Raw genomic sequence first — 14608 nt, 5'->3', positions numbered from 1 at the left:
AGCTCGAGCTGCAGGATTAACAGCTCTGCTCAATTTTGTGCAGGAGGGCAGCATTTGCTGCCTGATCAACATGTCAAAAAAAAGAAAAGAAAGAAAAGGAAAAATTACTTTTTTTTTTTTTTTTTTTTTAATCACCAAGCCAGGCAAAAAGATAAATGACAAGGTCCAAGAACAGAGGGCAGGTACCAAGGGTAGAACACAGAGCCAACGGGCGAAGTCCCATATATTGTGTGAAAAATGCTTTGCACAGAAATAGTCATAATCCATGCTCTCTTAGAAAATGAACACCATTGATTACGAGATGAGGGTCTGAGATGCAGTAGCACCAAAGGAGCAGAGAATCAGGTCTGTATGACTGCATGCCCCTATGATGCCCGCATCTTTCACATAATATAGAAAAGACATTTGCCTATGCCTAAAAGTCTGGAGGCCTAAAATTTAGGGCAGTTTTCAATGAATCTCATCCATTTAAAGCCCAAACTGAACGAATCTGGTTTGGAAGCCCCTTCTTGTCCCTCTTCCTTCAGGTGTCTTTGTGGCAGACCTGGGCCATTCTGATCTCTGACCTAACAAAAGTGCTTACTCTTTTTTATGTATCTCTAGCTGACTTTTTCCCTTCAATCTTTGCATCAAATCTTGGCACTTAAATAGTCTCCTGGAAACCCCTTTCCCTAGTGGCAGGTATTCCGTGAAGAAGAGTCTCTGAGGATGATAGGGTTTCTGTCTGTTTCTTTTCATCATTTGTTCCCGGTGGGAGTCTGCTCAGTGGTTAAGTCCCTCGGCTCCACTCCAGCCTCTACTGTTTTTCTCTGTCATGTTACTTCATTTGTTACCCACTTCCATGTCAGCCCATCGGGGTTCTTTCATAGGCTTTGTCACAATATGTTTACTTCCTTATAGTCTCTCTTCTCCACAGGAACAACAAGCCCTGACATTTTCTGGTTTCTTCACCAGTGTATTTCAGCATGTAGCATATTATCTGGTGCATAGTAGGCTCCATAAATTTCTGTAGAATAAGTCTTTTAATTATTAATCAATTGAAAGTGGTTCAGAGACTGTATTCTCTCAGACCTGTACATTCTTTATTGCAAACTAGAGATAGAGTATGATAGGGTTTTGTAAGGAATAACTATGTTAGGAGTTTTGCTTACTGCACAGCATAAACACTTGGAAAAAATAGCAGTTATAAGATAATTATTTTGAAAATAATCCCTAAATTTCCTTATACTAATCCTTACCAAACCAGAATCTGACTTCTGCGAGACCCTCTCTCAACATGGCCTGGGGTGGGAGAGAAACTAATACTGGATGACAACCAACATTTCCAAACATGACCCCATTTATTTTTCACAACTGAACTGTAAGGTAACTAATTTTACCCAAGTTTTAAGATTTAAGAGGAGAAAAACTGAGTTTCAAATAGTTAATTGAGTTGTGGTTGATCACACAAATAAAAACGGCAAACCTGGGTTTTGATTCCAGATTGGACTATGAGATTCTGAAATGCCCACCCTTTCTGTTGCATTTTATTGTCTATACTGGATCAGAAAAGCAGACTTCCTTATTTATAAGCTGTCAGAGATATTTGGAAGTAATAATCTGTTATCTTGCAAGGAAGTGTTGCCATCCACATTCAGGGTTAATTTATGCACTGGCATTTGTGGCCATATTACTCTTGAGTGAGAACAGAAACTGACTCGATACATTGGCCAGAATCAGGTCTTCTTTTAACAAATGATTCCATGACTTACCACATTTTCAAACTCCTCTGGGTGTCATGGAGAGGGAAGAACGAACATTTTCTTTAAAAATATGGAGAAGGTTGCTATTTCTGCAACATTACCTGATTGTGGTTTACTGGTGGGTAATACTGACTTTCCCTATTTATAGCAAATAGAACTGACTACATTTATACATTTAGGAAATTGAAGTATCTAAGACTTACACTTAGAAGGAAGAATGTGGCATGTGAGTAGGAATGGTAGTGAATCATTTTGGAGACACATCACAGCTATTAGCCTCATGAGAAATGGCCTTCACCACAATCATAAACAGACTTGTGCCATTAGGATGAGGGGGGAAATGGGACATTTTTCTTTACTGATGCTTTTAACTCTGACTCAAAATGTCCCTCTTTTTTCTTCTCCCACCCTCCAAAGAATGGTTGATTACACCTTATTCCCACTTCTAGCAAGAAAGCAATATCTTCATTGTTAGAATTTATTTCTTTAAAATATGATTTCTTTCTTTAAAGAAATAAAATAAATTACACTTAACTGTGTTGCTATTTATTATCAGTGAAAAATAATAATAGAGAAGTATTCCAATTAATAAAAGTTAAATAAAATAATAAAACTAAACTTAACTTTAGGAATTACGTGGGAAGAAGAAAATGGGAACCATAAATTAAACTTTGTTCCCTCAAATATCATGTACCTTAAAAAAAAAAAAGGAAGGAAGGAAGGAAGGAAGGAAGGAAGGAAGGAAGGAAGGGAAAGCTATACAATAGCTTAGGATTTGTAATCAATCCAGAAATGCAAATTTTGTTACTTGAAGATATAACAGAACAAACTTAGATGACTTTCAACTCTAAGAACTAAGAAGGTGGCAGACACAGCTAATATGTTCCACTTAAGAATCTATAGAAATGATATGTGAATAACTTGTTCCTGATTCTTTAATAAGGGACCGACTTTCTACCTCAGGGGTTTAGGTCCACATAGACTACCACACTGAACACTTGGATTCTAATCCCACCTCAGTCTTAAGAAGCCCTGTGACTGTGGACAAATCATTTCATGTCTCTGGGCCTTAGCTCTCTCATCTGCATAACTGGGGGACAAGGTAAAAAGACCAAAGTCCCCTTCTAGTCAACAAATGGTAAGTTATCATTTGACGGTTATTAACATAGGTTTACTTTTTAGCCATTGAAAATATGGAAAATTATTTCAATAAATACACTGAACACATCCATTTGCCAAATACTCTAAAAAAAGTACAGAAATAAAATAGTGGGTATGTCTATTATAAGCAATTCCCCATCCCAGTCTTCCAGCTAAAACCTTTTCGTTGTAGTATCTGACACCCAAGATGTGAAAATATATAGTAAAGTTTCTTTCATTCTTCATAATATTAGCACTAGCTACTAAAACTACAGTGCAACCTATAGCCAATTACATGCTAACTTTATTTTTTTACTCTAAATAATATCACATGTCCAGTTGTATACATTCTATTTTATCTATTCATCAACTTGGCTGGTGGGTGGGGTTGACATATAGATGCATATTATGTTTAGAAGATTTCTTTCAATGAGAAATAAAGACTAGTTCCTGGGATTCAGAATAACAAGAAAGTTGTAAGGTTACTGTTCCTGCTAAAGGGATTGGCAATCCAACATTTTTCACCTAAACTGAATTCCCTTTAAAAATTCAAACAGTTTTAAAAGGGAGAAAACATAGTAACCGTCAATCTTCCGCATTTGCATTTATCAAATCAAATTATCTTGTTCAAGATAACATCATAATAGAATATTGTCAGAGGATTCATGTCTCCTGCATGGAAAATAAATGGTTCCTCTATTAGGTAGCGCCGGGAAATAGCCCCTGATGAGGCGCCAATCAATTGACATTATGTCTAGGGGTGAAACTACTGGGGATTGAAGGGTCTTTATCATGCTGAAGTTTTTTTTCCAGAATGGCTGTGGGGAGTTTAGCTGTGTAACCTACAGTGGCCAATGTGGCATCTCAAAGCACAAGTAAATGACTAGCACGAAATGTTATGCATATGAGATAGAGTAAACATTGCTATTAAAAAAAAAAAATCCAAACCCCTGAATTCAACTCCTGTAGGTACCACTGTCTCCTCTGCAAAAAAATCAAATTTAACCCTTCTGCATGACATTTCTAGTTTAACAGAAACCTTTTACCGAATATTTCCTTGTCATACATTCGAAGGCTGAGACAGAGCCAATGAGAAAAGGTATACCCTCTGAGATTGGAAAAGTCCAGTTCATGTCTCAGCTCTTGTGCTTATTAACTGAGTGACATTTGGCAGAGACCCTTCACCACTTTGTGATTCAGATTCCTTATCTGTAACATGGGGATCATCAAATAATCATTGATCATTGTCTTAACTACTTCACTAGTTAGTTATTTTTTGGAGGGGATATATACATACATATATGTATACATATATATGTGTGTGTGTGTGTATATATATATATATATATATATATATGTATATACACACACACACACACACACACATATATACACACAAACATAATATATATGTATATATATATATCCATATATATATGTGTGTGTGTGTATATACATATATATATATATATATATATATATATATATATATATATATATTATGTTTGTGAAAATTGTATGCTGTAAAGCAATGTTTAAGTGTTAATTGGTAAAAGGAGACTGTCTCATTAAAAAGAACAGAAAGGTTTTAGGGTTTTTGTAATTGTTATTTTAAGTGTCCAGCAGAATACTTCGTATCAAATGAATGTTTTCTCAATTAATGAATTTGTAGATGACACTCCAAAAAACAGAATTGAGGCATGAAGGGGTGGGGGAGGGGTTGGGAATAGTTGAGTTACTGGATGATGTTAAATAGCAAGGTTAAAGAACAAAATACTCAAATATAGTTTCATGTTTTTTATGTATCTGGATAATTGAGCATTGTGCAGGCAGGCTTAAAAGGAAAATGTAGGTTGAGGAGTTCACAAGCAGCAGGGAAAATAGAGAGATTCTGGAGATTTTGGGGTGGTTGAAGAGATAACAAGTAGCTAAAGGGTGAATGGAGATTTGGGAAAGAGGAAGAGAGATTTCCCTAGTACCTTTAAGAGTCGAGGATAAAAATTGAAAAAAAAAATTAGTTATATAGTTGGCTCAAAGTTGGAAAGAGTGAGGGACTCTACATGCTATACCCACGATAATAGTAGAGCAGAGCTAAGCAGTTCTGATGGAGACCCTAATTCTAATCCATGTCAGCAAAATGTATCCCACACCTAGAACAATGCTGAGACAATGAGAGGATCCTAGAAAACTCTAAGCATGGATATGGACATCATTTCACAAAAGGAAGGAGAAGTCCTGTATCCACCCCTCCCATTATGTGTCTATCTCTGAAAACAGCCGACCACCTGAGATTCAAGTTCAGCAGCAATCACAGTGACCAGAGCTTGGAAGGCTCCTGGTGCTATAACCCTAAGGCTCTAGGATGGTTTCATCATCCAAGTTCTTGAAAAGTGTCTTGGAAGACAAAGCAAGAAGGAGGACATTTTGGAAAGTCTGAGTTTCCTAAAATTTAAGTTGATCACAACATGGACAAATGACAGCTATATTTTAAATTTAGGGCACAGAGCCAATTGCGTAATATCTAAACCTTTGTGTCTCTCATTCACACATTCTCTACCCTGACCATAAAACAAAGCAAAATAAAACTACTATATAGACTCATAAAAGTTGCATATTACTCAATATATTGAAAACATAACTCATCACGTCCTCTTTTCAGCACAATCAGAACATTTTTGCTCCACTTTTTTAACACCCTCTACCAAGTCTTAATCCGAGCTCCTTAGAAGGTGCTCTGTCCAGCTCTAGACTTCATTATGGAAAACTGGCTTATAATCTCCCATGAACAACCCATTGTCCAATTTCCTTGGAGTTTGTTCACACTGCTACAAATGTCCTTATTAGCCCCTAACCATGTAGTTACATTTCTCATCTCCACTCAACCACTTACTTACGGATATTACAACCTTTAGAAAGTTACTTTGCCTCCATATGCCTCAGTTTGCTCAGGACTAAACTGAAGATCCATTCTTTCATTAAATTCATGAATCTGAAAATATATTTGTTGGGCTCCTACAGCAGTGAACAAAACAGACCAGCACCCTCGCCCTCATGGAGTTTTCATCTTAGTGGAAGATACAAACAATTAACAATACAAATAAAGCATAAAAATAGGTCAGATAGTAATAAACACTTCCAAATAAAATGATGCAATACAGGTGGCTGGAAGTATCAGGGAGGAGCACCAGGGAAGGTCTTCATTTACACGTTCAGGTAAAGATGTGAAGGTGGTAAGGATGTGAATAATATATCTAACATCTTGGGAAAAGCATCTCAGGCATGGAGAAGAACCCATGCACAAGCCCCAAGGGAGAAGTCTACTACAGTAGATGCAGAATGAGTAAGGCAGGAGAGCAACTGGAGATAGCACAGGGAGGTAAGAGGAGTCAGAGCATATAGGACCTTATAGATCCCAAGGAACACTGGATTTCACTCTGAGTAAGATGTGACTCTATGCGAAGGCTACGATCCAACTTAAATTAAAAAAAGAAAAATCTGTGACTTGAAGGAGAGTTAAGGGATTAAGAAGGAGGCCAATGCAGGGATCAGGACTGCGGTGATGGTGCCTGGGTCAGGGGTATAGTAGGGGAAGTAATAAAAAGTCGTCAGCTTCTGGATACACATGGAAAGCTGGACGGACCAGATTTATGGCAGGAGCAGATATGGATGTAAGAAAAAAATAGTCAAGGACAAGTGTTTGTTCTGAGCAACTATAAGAATGAAGCTGCAATTAAATGAAATGGGGAATATTGTGAGATTGGCACAGTTAGGAGGAAATATTTGGATTCCTATTAGAAATCAAAATAAATATGTCCAGTAATAGGTCCAATACATGAGTCTGAAGTTCATGGACTACGTCAGGGCCCCATGTATAATTTGGGGGTCATCAGTATACTTAAAGACATGATACTGCATGAGATCACTAAGAAAAATGAGTATAGATTAAAAAGTGAAAAAGATCCAGGGATTTATGCCTAGGACCCTCCAATATCTAGAAGCAAAGAAACTGTAACATGGGTTAAAAATAAAATATAAAACAACAATAGAGAAAGAGGCAAAAGTAGGTTTAAATGAAATTATACTGTTGTAAGTCTCTTCCATTGTTTGTAAAGTTTGATTGTACTAATCCAAAGTAGACTGTGATGAGTTAAAGATGCATATTATATTCCCTACAGCAAACACAAAAATAAAAACAATACAATAACATACAACTAAAGGTCACTGGAGGAGACAAAATGGAATACTAAAAACTACTCAATTAATTCAAACATATGCAGAAAAGGAAACAAAGGAACAAACAGATGGGACAGACATAAACAAATAGCAAGATGCTAGATTTAAAAAGCTAACCAAATTAGCAATTACATCAGATATAAATATACTAAGCACTCCAATTAAAGGACAGAATATTAGACAAGATAAAAATAAAATGCCGTTTACAAGAGAGAAACCTTAAATGTAAACACACAGAAAGAATTAAGATAAAAGAAAGTAGAAGAAAGTTGGTATACCTATATTATTATCAGACAGTAGAGACCTCAAGACAAGAAACAACATTTCATACTTGTTCATGGGACTTTAAATGGTTCTTGCCCTTTGGAAAACTGTCAGCTTCTTATAAAGTTAAACCTCCAGCTATCCCATAACCCAGCAAAACTATACCCTTACATATTTATTTTAATAGAAATAGAAACATGTTTCCATAGAAAGACTTCCTTAAGAATGCTCATAGTTGCTCCAATGCAGGAAACAATGGAACCAAAGGCAGGAAACACCTCAATGCCCACATAGGAAGAAGAGATCATACACAATGGAATACTAACAAGAAGAAAGAATGAACTACTGTTACATATACCAATATGCATAAATCTCAAAAATATTAAGTTGAGCAAAAGAAGATACTAAATATCATACATCATGTGTCCCAGTTATATGACGGTCAAAACAGGCAAAATTATCTGTGGTTATAGAAATCATCACAGTGATTATTTCAGTAGCATATGGGAAATTCCCAAGGTGACAGAAACATTGTATATCCATTGGGTGAGGGTTATGTGGTATATACACATGTCAAAATTCATTCCACTATCCAGATTTTCTTTTATTTGTATGCATACAAATATATCTCAAAGTATAGTTAATATTTAAAAAGTTATTAAGGTGAAGAAGATTTTGCAAAGAGATTTAGAGGAAGTAGTCAATTAGGTAGGAAATTATCATAATCAGATTATGATGGTCTAAAGAAAGTATTTCAAGATAGATCTACTATATTCAGAGTAGATCACAGAAGATAGTGACTTACTGTGACAAACACAACTGACAGTGAGCTGACCATTATGTATAGCACAGTAGAAATCACTAATGACTGATAAAAACAATTTAGGTGTAGTGGTGGTCTGCAATCTTTAGCAAAAGTTCAAAAGAAGAATTGGCAAGTATTCATAGATTTTTAAGGAGATGCTGTAGGAGCAAAAGAGAGACTTGAGTCAGGTACTAGGTAAGAAAATCTGGCCAAAGAGAAGTTTCTTTTCCCAAATGGGAGGATTTAATAGCATATAACTCTGCTGATGAAAATAATCTAATAGAAAGATAAAAACTGATAATAGAACAAAGACGATGGAGACTTTTGAGTCATTTCTCTGAGTAGGTGAAGCAGAGATAACAGCATCTGGGTCAATGATCAAAGGTTAATTGTATTTAACTTCATAGTTCTGTGTGTGTGTGTGTGTGTGTGTGTGTGTGTGTGTGTGTGTATGAAAATCAAGTTAAATAAGAATGAATTTTGCTTAGCATAATACACATATTTCTCTAGGTACCAGCTATTTTACTGCAAGTTAATAATCAAATCAGGGGCCATTTGTTCCTTGATATTTGGGTAGGCTCAACTTTGTCATTCGAGACTACAACGAGCTCATTTCTATTTTTAGAGTTACCACATTAAATTATATTTTGTTGTTTGTATTCCTTTTCCTCAGATTGAGACAATGACTTGCTAATTGTATCCATGACGCCAGACACAGAGCTTGGCCACATCAAGGCCCTAGTAAATGTTTGAAAAAATGAATAAACCACTGTCTTTTCCCAGGGACATTTGCATTTACACCCTTGCCTCTCACCATGCCCGAATAGCCTCTAAATCCCCCTAGAGTCATGCTATTCCTCATGAAATAGCCATAGCCGTTTCAGGACCCCGGTACTTCTTAAGGTATGAATCCCAGATTAGCAACCACAGGATAGCTTAGAAGACTGTTCGAACTAGAGATGCTTGGCCTTGCCCCTACTCTACTGAACCAGAAACTCTAGGTGTGTGGTCGAGTAAGCTGTAGTTGAACAAGCCCTCTAAGTGACACTGATATACGTTCAAGTTGGAGATTCATTGCCGTAATACACATTCTGGGCGCTTAATTCCTCAGGTGGGGAAGATGCAAAGAAACAATTATCCTTTATCAACCCGCAGTTTTACTAACCCTGGTATTACACTTTTTCCATTAACATGTTTTTTTCTATTATTAGAAACATAACATCATAATTACTTTCTCCTGTGTTTTTTAAATGTGTTTTTCATTCAGAGAAAAGTGTGTGCTCAAATCTTAGAAGTATTTTGTTGCTCTTGGTGGGTGGAGAGTGATTTCTCTTCTTCCAAAGGCACAGACGGGATTTTTTCTAAGTAATCCAGAACCTCTTTACTTGCAGAGATAAGAGGGGTGATGCTGATACTGACAGTTTTTATAAACAACTCTTAGATGTATTCAATTCTGGGGAATCCTCTTTGTCCTAGAAGAATTGAGAATGTGACACCCTGAGTTTTTAACCTGAGGGGCCTGAAAAGGACCCGAGATAAGAATAAACTCAGACCCTTAAAATCAATTCTATTCTTATAATTGTGGTACCACTCTGTGCAGGTTACTTAACATTCATGGATTTGTTCTACATCTGAAAAATAAAGAAGTTTGATTACTTGGTATTCATCAAAAGAGGATAGAAGTTCTAAAAATGGATATTTACAAGTTTCTTCCCACCCAATTCCTCACAAAGATAGTGATGCGCTATTGTAAATGTGGTTCTTTTCTTCACTCAGGCTGAGAACCACTAAATCCTATGTCTTTAAAGTCCCTCAACTGTAACATCTCATAACCACTGCACAGCCAAGAAAAACTAGTACCAAAAGATGATAATAATGGTTGTGATGATTTATAATTATAATTTCAGTATCACTACACTTTTCAATGCCTACCATCTCTATTAGTACAGAGGTACAGAAATGCCCTTTGTAAAAATAAATAAGCAAACAAAGGAAAGTTATTTGTAATCAAAACTAAACAGAACAGAGTAAAATTACAAGTGTCATCAACAACAAAATTAGACACAATGTGTAAGTAGCTAAAAACTTGGTTTTGTGAATTGCAGTATGAAATGGCAAACATTGCTATGGGTGAGGGGGGAAAATTGCACTTGTATTAGTTTTCTACGGTTGCATAACAAATTACCACAAATTTGGCAACTTAAAATAATATCCATTTGTTACCTGACAGTTTTGTTGGTCAGGAGTCCAGGTAGACTCAACTGGGTTCTCTGTTTTTGGTATTAACAAAGCTAAAAGCAAGGTATTGACAGGAGTGGACTCTTATCTGAAGGATTTGGGGAAGAATCCAATTAAAGTTCATCCAGCTGATCGTACAATCTAGTTTTTTACAGTCATAGGAATGAGAATCCCATTTCCGTGCTGGCAGTCAGCCTTGAGCCACTCACTGCTCTAAAACTGCCACCAACAACCCTTCTCACGTGGCCCCCTATGTCTTCAAAGCAAGCAACAGCGCATCATATCCCCCTCGGACTTTGCATCCTGACTGTATCTTCTGCCACAAGCTGGAGAAGGGCTGTGTGATTCGTTTAGGTTCACCCTTTTAGCAAATGCAGTAATATAATCAAGGGAGTGATATGCCATCCTATGCACAGGTTTCACCTACACTCAAAGGGGAAGGTTACAGGGCGTCATTCTTGGAATTCTGTCTACATATCAGCCCTTTCAAGTGAAGAACAAGCTCTGTTCTAAAAGCTGCAGAGAGCATTCAAGGAGAGATGATACCAAGATCAAAGTAGGGAGAAAGGCAGAACAGTGAGAGATAAATGCAAGTAGACAGCGCCTGCTCCTAGAACAAGTATGAAACGTCCATCCTGTCTTCAATGTACCAGCTTTACCCTGTCTGCTTTCAGCTGGCCGGAGTTCTAATATTCACTCATTCTTACCCTATCAAGGACCATAGGGAAAGATGTATTACAATTACATAAGTCAAATCATAATGGTAAGCCTAGGTGTTATTTCTATGGCTATTTGCAACCTTATCTCTAATCATGGCATGAAAAGTTTTCCCCATGTTTCATTTCTGAAATTTGGGAATAAACTAGAGGAGCTTTTGGGGGTGGGGGAGCACAAGGTATTACTTGGTGCCCCTAAAATTTAACCAGAAAAAGGGGTCACAAAGCTGCTTCCACATAAGGCCAGCTCTAAATATGAACTGGCATCTAAAGTCTGCTTTTCAAACTCAGCAAACCACTCGGGCTTTCTGTTTCCATTGCAATATATTAAGTTGGAACATTTGGATGGATATCCAAGTGTACTCTTAATTGCTTCTAAGCGCTCTCAACCAATCAGACACAAATGTCAGGTTGTGCTGGGAGAGGCAAAGAACAAAAGCCACAAGGCTAAAGTTTATGAAAAATGGACTTCTTGCAACTCCCAGACTCACTATTCTGGGCTATGAGCTTATTCCAGTATTAGTGAGTCCTAGAATTCATCACTTTCCAAATGCTAAAATAAAATCGGGGAAATGTCATCAAGTTGTTAAACATTATTATCTATTAAAGTGGCACTACCAAAGATGGGTAAATCACCTAATAAAGCCAATCTTTCTTCTTTATATCACCTAGAACTGTCAGGACTCCAGTAAATTATAATGGACCCAACTTAAAACCAATGACCTGCATATTATATACTGAAAATCCCTCTTATCTCTGCAAGTAACCAACACCAGGCTTATCAATGAGAATGGAGAATGTCAAGGTTAAAAGTTTCTCAAAGCTTCTGAAGTCTACCATTCAAGTTTGAACCACTTGAGTTGTCTGTTCATTGACTCTTGGCAAATGCACCTTCCTACTTCTAAAAAATAAAAAAAAAAAGATAGATCTTTACAAAGAGTTCTTATAGAGAGTATAGAGCAACACAATGATATAAAGATAAATGATTTATAAAGAGAAGCATATTTTGGGGAAAATAAATAAAACCTTTAGAGAACCTGCAATTCAAAGTGGCCCCATTTTAAACAGTGAAATCTCTGACAAGTTTTCTCTGCAAGTCTCACTTTCTTTACCTAAAAATATGAATAACAGTTCTCACAAATGATTATGTTGAAAGCTAAATTAAAATAAGATAAAAAAGTATCTGGGAATAACAAATGCTGAATAAATTGAACATGTTATTGATAATTGTTGTTTTACACAATGTTCGTTAACTTAGTCAACAAATATTTAGTGAGCAGCTACTTTTTATAGGCATTAAGGTAAACACTAAGAATTTAGTAATAAACAAAACAAACTGTCTTCACTCTCAAGATATTTACAGTCCAGTGGTGAGTAAAAAAAGCATGTATACTACAAAGTTATTTGATAGCCCTTTTTGCTCATGCAAGCTCCAGAAAATAATATCAGGGACATCAAGCATTTACGACACAGTATGATGGTATCTTTGGCTATTTGAAACATGTAGAAGAACTGGGAAAATTTAACGGTAGATTTTAAAAAACAGCACAGCAGTTTTTGGATTATAGTAAAGAGTTAAAATATGGGAAGTGGATAGCAAAAACTGAATCACACTCAACTTTCAAACAGAAGACCCATCTTTGTTGTCTTTGCTCATGGCCAGGATAGCCTGTCCCACCTCTCCTTCTTCCCTCTAGTGGATTCACATTTAAATTTGGACACCTGGCTGAAATGATTTCTCCTATATGGGGCATTCCTCAGCCCCACCAGGCAGAAGTCACCCCTATCCCAGTAAGTTCTCAAAGGTTGTTGAGGTCCTTTCCTTTTCTTTCATTATTGTCTATTGATAGGTTTCTCCCTGGCCAAACGAACTCTCTGAGGACAAGACTAAAATCCTTATTTACATATGTATCTCTAGCATGGTTATAAAATTAGTGGTTGGTAATATTTAACCACAGAATATATTTTTTGGACTTCCACCAGGTATACAGTTAGAGTACATATGTGACATCATTGTGTATATTATCAACACGAGAAGGAGACATAGAAAACATTGGAGGATTCTTATAAGCAGTCTACAGCCAATGATTGGGCTACCTTCCTAATGGTGTTTGAAATTTAAAACACATTTACCCTTAGAAATAATGGCATAGGAGAAATTAGTTTACCATTTAAATAAAATAATTTAACTAAACCCTATAACCCTACTTAACTAAAAAATAATTCCATTATAATATCTGTGGGAAAATTCAACCCAGGTTCCAAGAAGGATGCCAGGAATAAGTCTCATGTACCCTCAACTCCCTTGCACTAACAAGAAAGCCTCAACCTTTCCACAACATAATATAAACAGATTTACCCTTCATTCACATTCACTGGATTCCAGAGATGAAATGAGCACCTTTTCTGAATCAAAAGTCAGTATAGATGGTGTTCCCATGAAGCGATAAATGGATGGATGGAATATTTGCAACTCAATGGTTTCTGTTTACAATCGGGCTTCAGAGGAGGTTCAGGCAAGGTCATGAGATGGGGAAAGATAAGAGCAGTGAGGAGGGAGCAGCATGGACCACTCTTTCTGGGATGAGAAAGACAGTGCATCAGAAGCTTCTAACAAGTTCTACAGAGTTTAATGAAGGTTGGTCCCTAGCATGGAAATAATGGTGGTGGCTCCCAGCAAGGGGAGCAAGCTCTTAGATGATGGTTCCCAGACCTCAAAGCCACTAGCTTCCCTGTGTAGGCAGCATCATTCCTTAGCTCCTCTGTCCCTTGATAGCAGTGATGAGGCTTTCTCTGCAAGACACCTGGGGACATCTGTGTGAGGCACAGAAATGGCAGCAGTGATTTGTTTATATAAGTAGAAAGCTAACAAATCAGGTATTATTAAGTAAGAGAACATCCAGCATTTCCTTTTATATCTTCCTATTTTCTCTCTTAAATTTGTTCATTCCGTTTTTTTCCCAGTAGCTTACAAAGTGCTTACTGTGTGATAGAACATTTTGGAGGGAAACTCATGCTACAGCCTTTGTAAAAACAACAAAACAATTGTATAAGAGAGTTAATCTGCATATAACAGAAGACCACAATTGGACAGTCCATGCTGGGTCAAAAATAGTCTGAAAAGAAATTCAAGTGATAATCACTTAGTGTAGGGATTGATATCCAAACCTTCACATTTCCGCTTTGACAAGAATCCAAAACTCTAACAATGAACATTAATACAGTCAAACACTGCTTTCCTTAGCTTACACTGCCATGAATTTCTATGATACATATTTGGTTGGCTAAGAAATTGCTGAAATTGAATGAAAGGTGAATGCAAATGCTGTGCAAGCTTCCACCAGACTTCTCTATAAAAACAGAATTTATAGCTAATAAAACAGTGTGCTAGGATGTGCAGTGGTTGCAAAGCCTCCACCTCGGGCAGCTCTTTCTAACTACAACTTATTAGGAAACTAGGTAAATAAATC

The sequence above is a fragment of the Rhinolophus sinicus genome, chromosome 3, assembly GCF_057876585.1.
Source record: "Rhinolophus sinicus isolate RSI-liver-muscle chromosome 3, RSI-T2T, whole genome shotgun sequence".
NCBI classification, from domain to species: domain Eukaryota; kingdom Metazoa; phylum Chordata; class Mammalia; order Chiroptera; family Rhinolophidae; genus Rhinolophus; species Rhinolophus sinicus.
Note: the sequence above shows the minus strand (reverse complement) of the source record.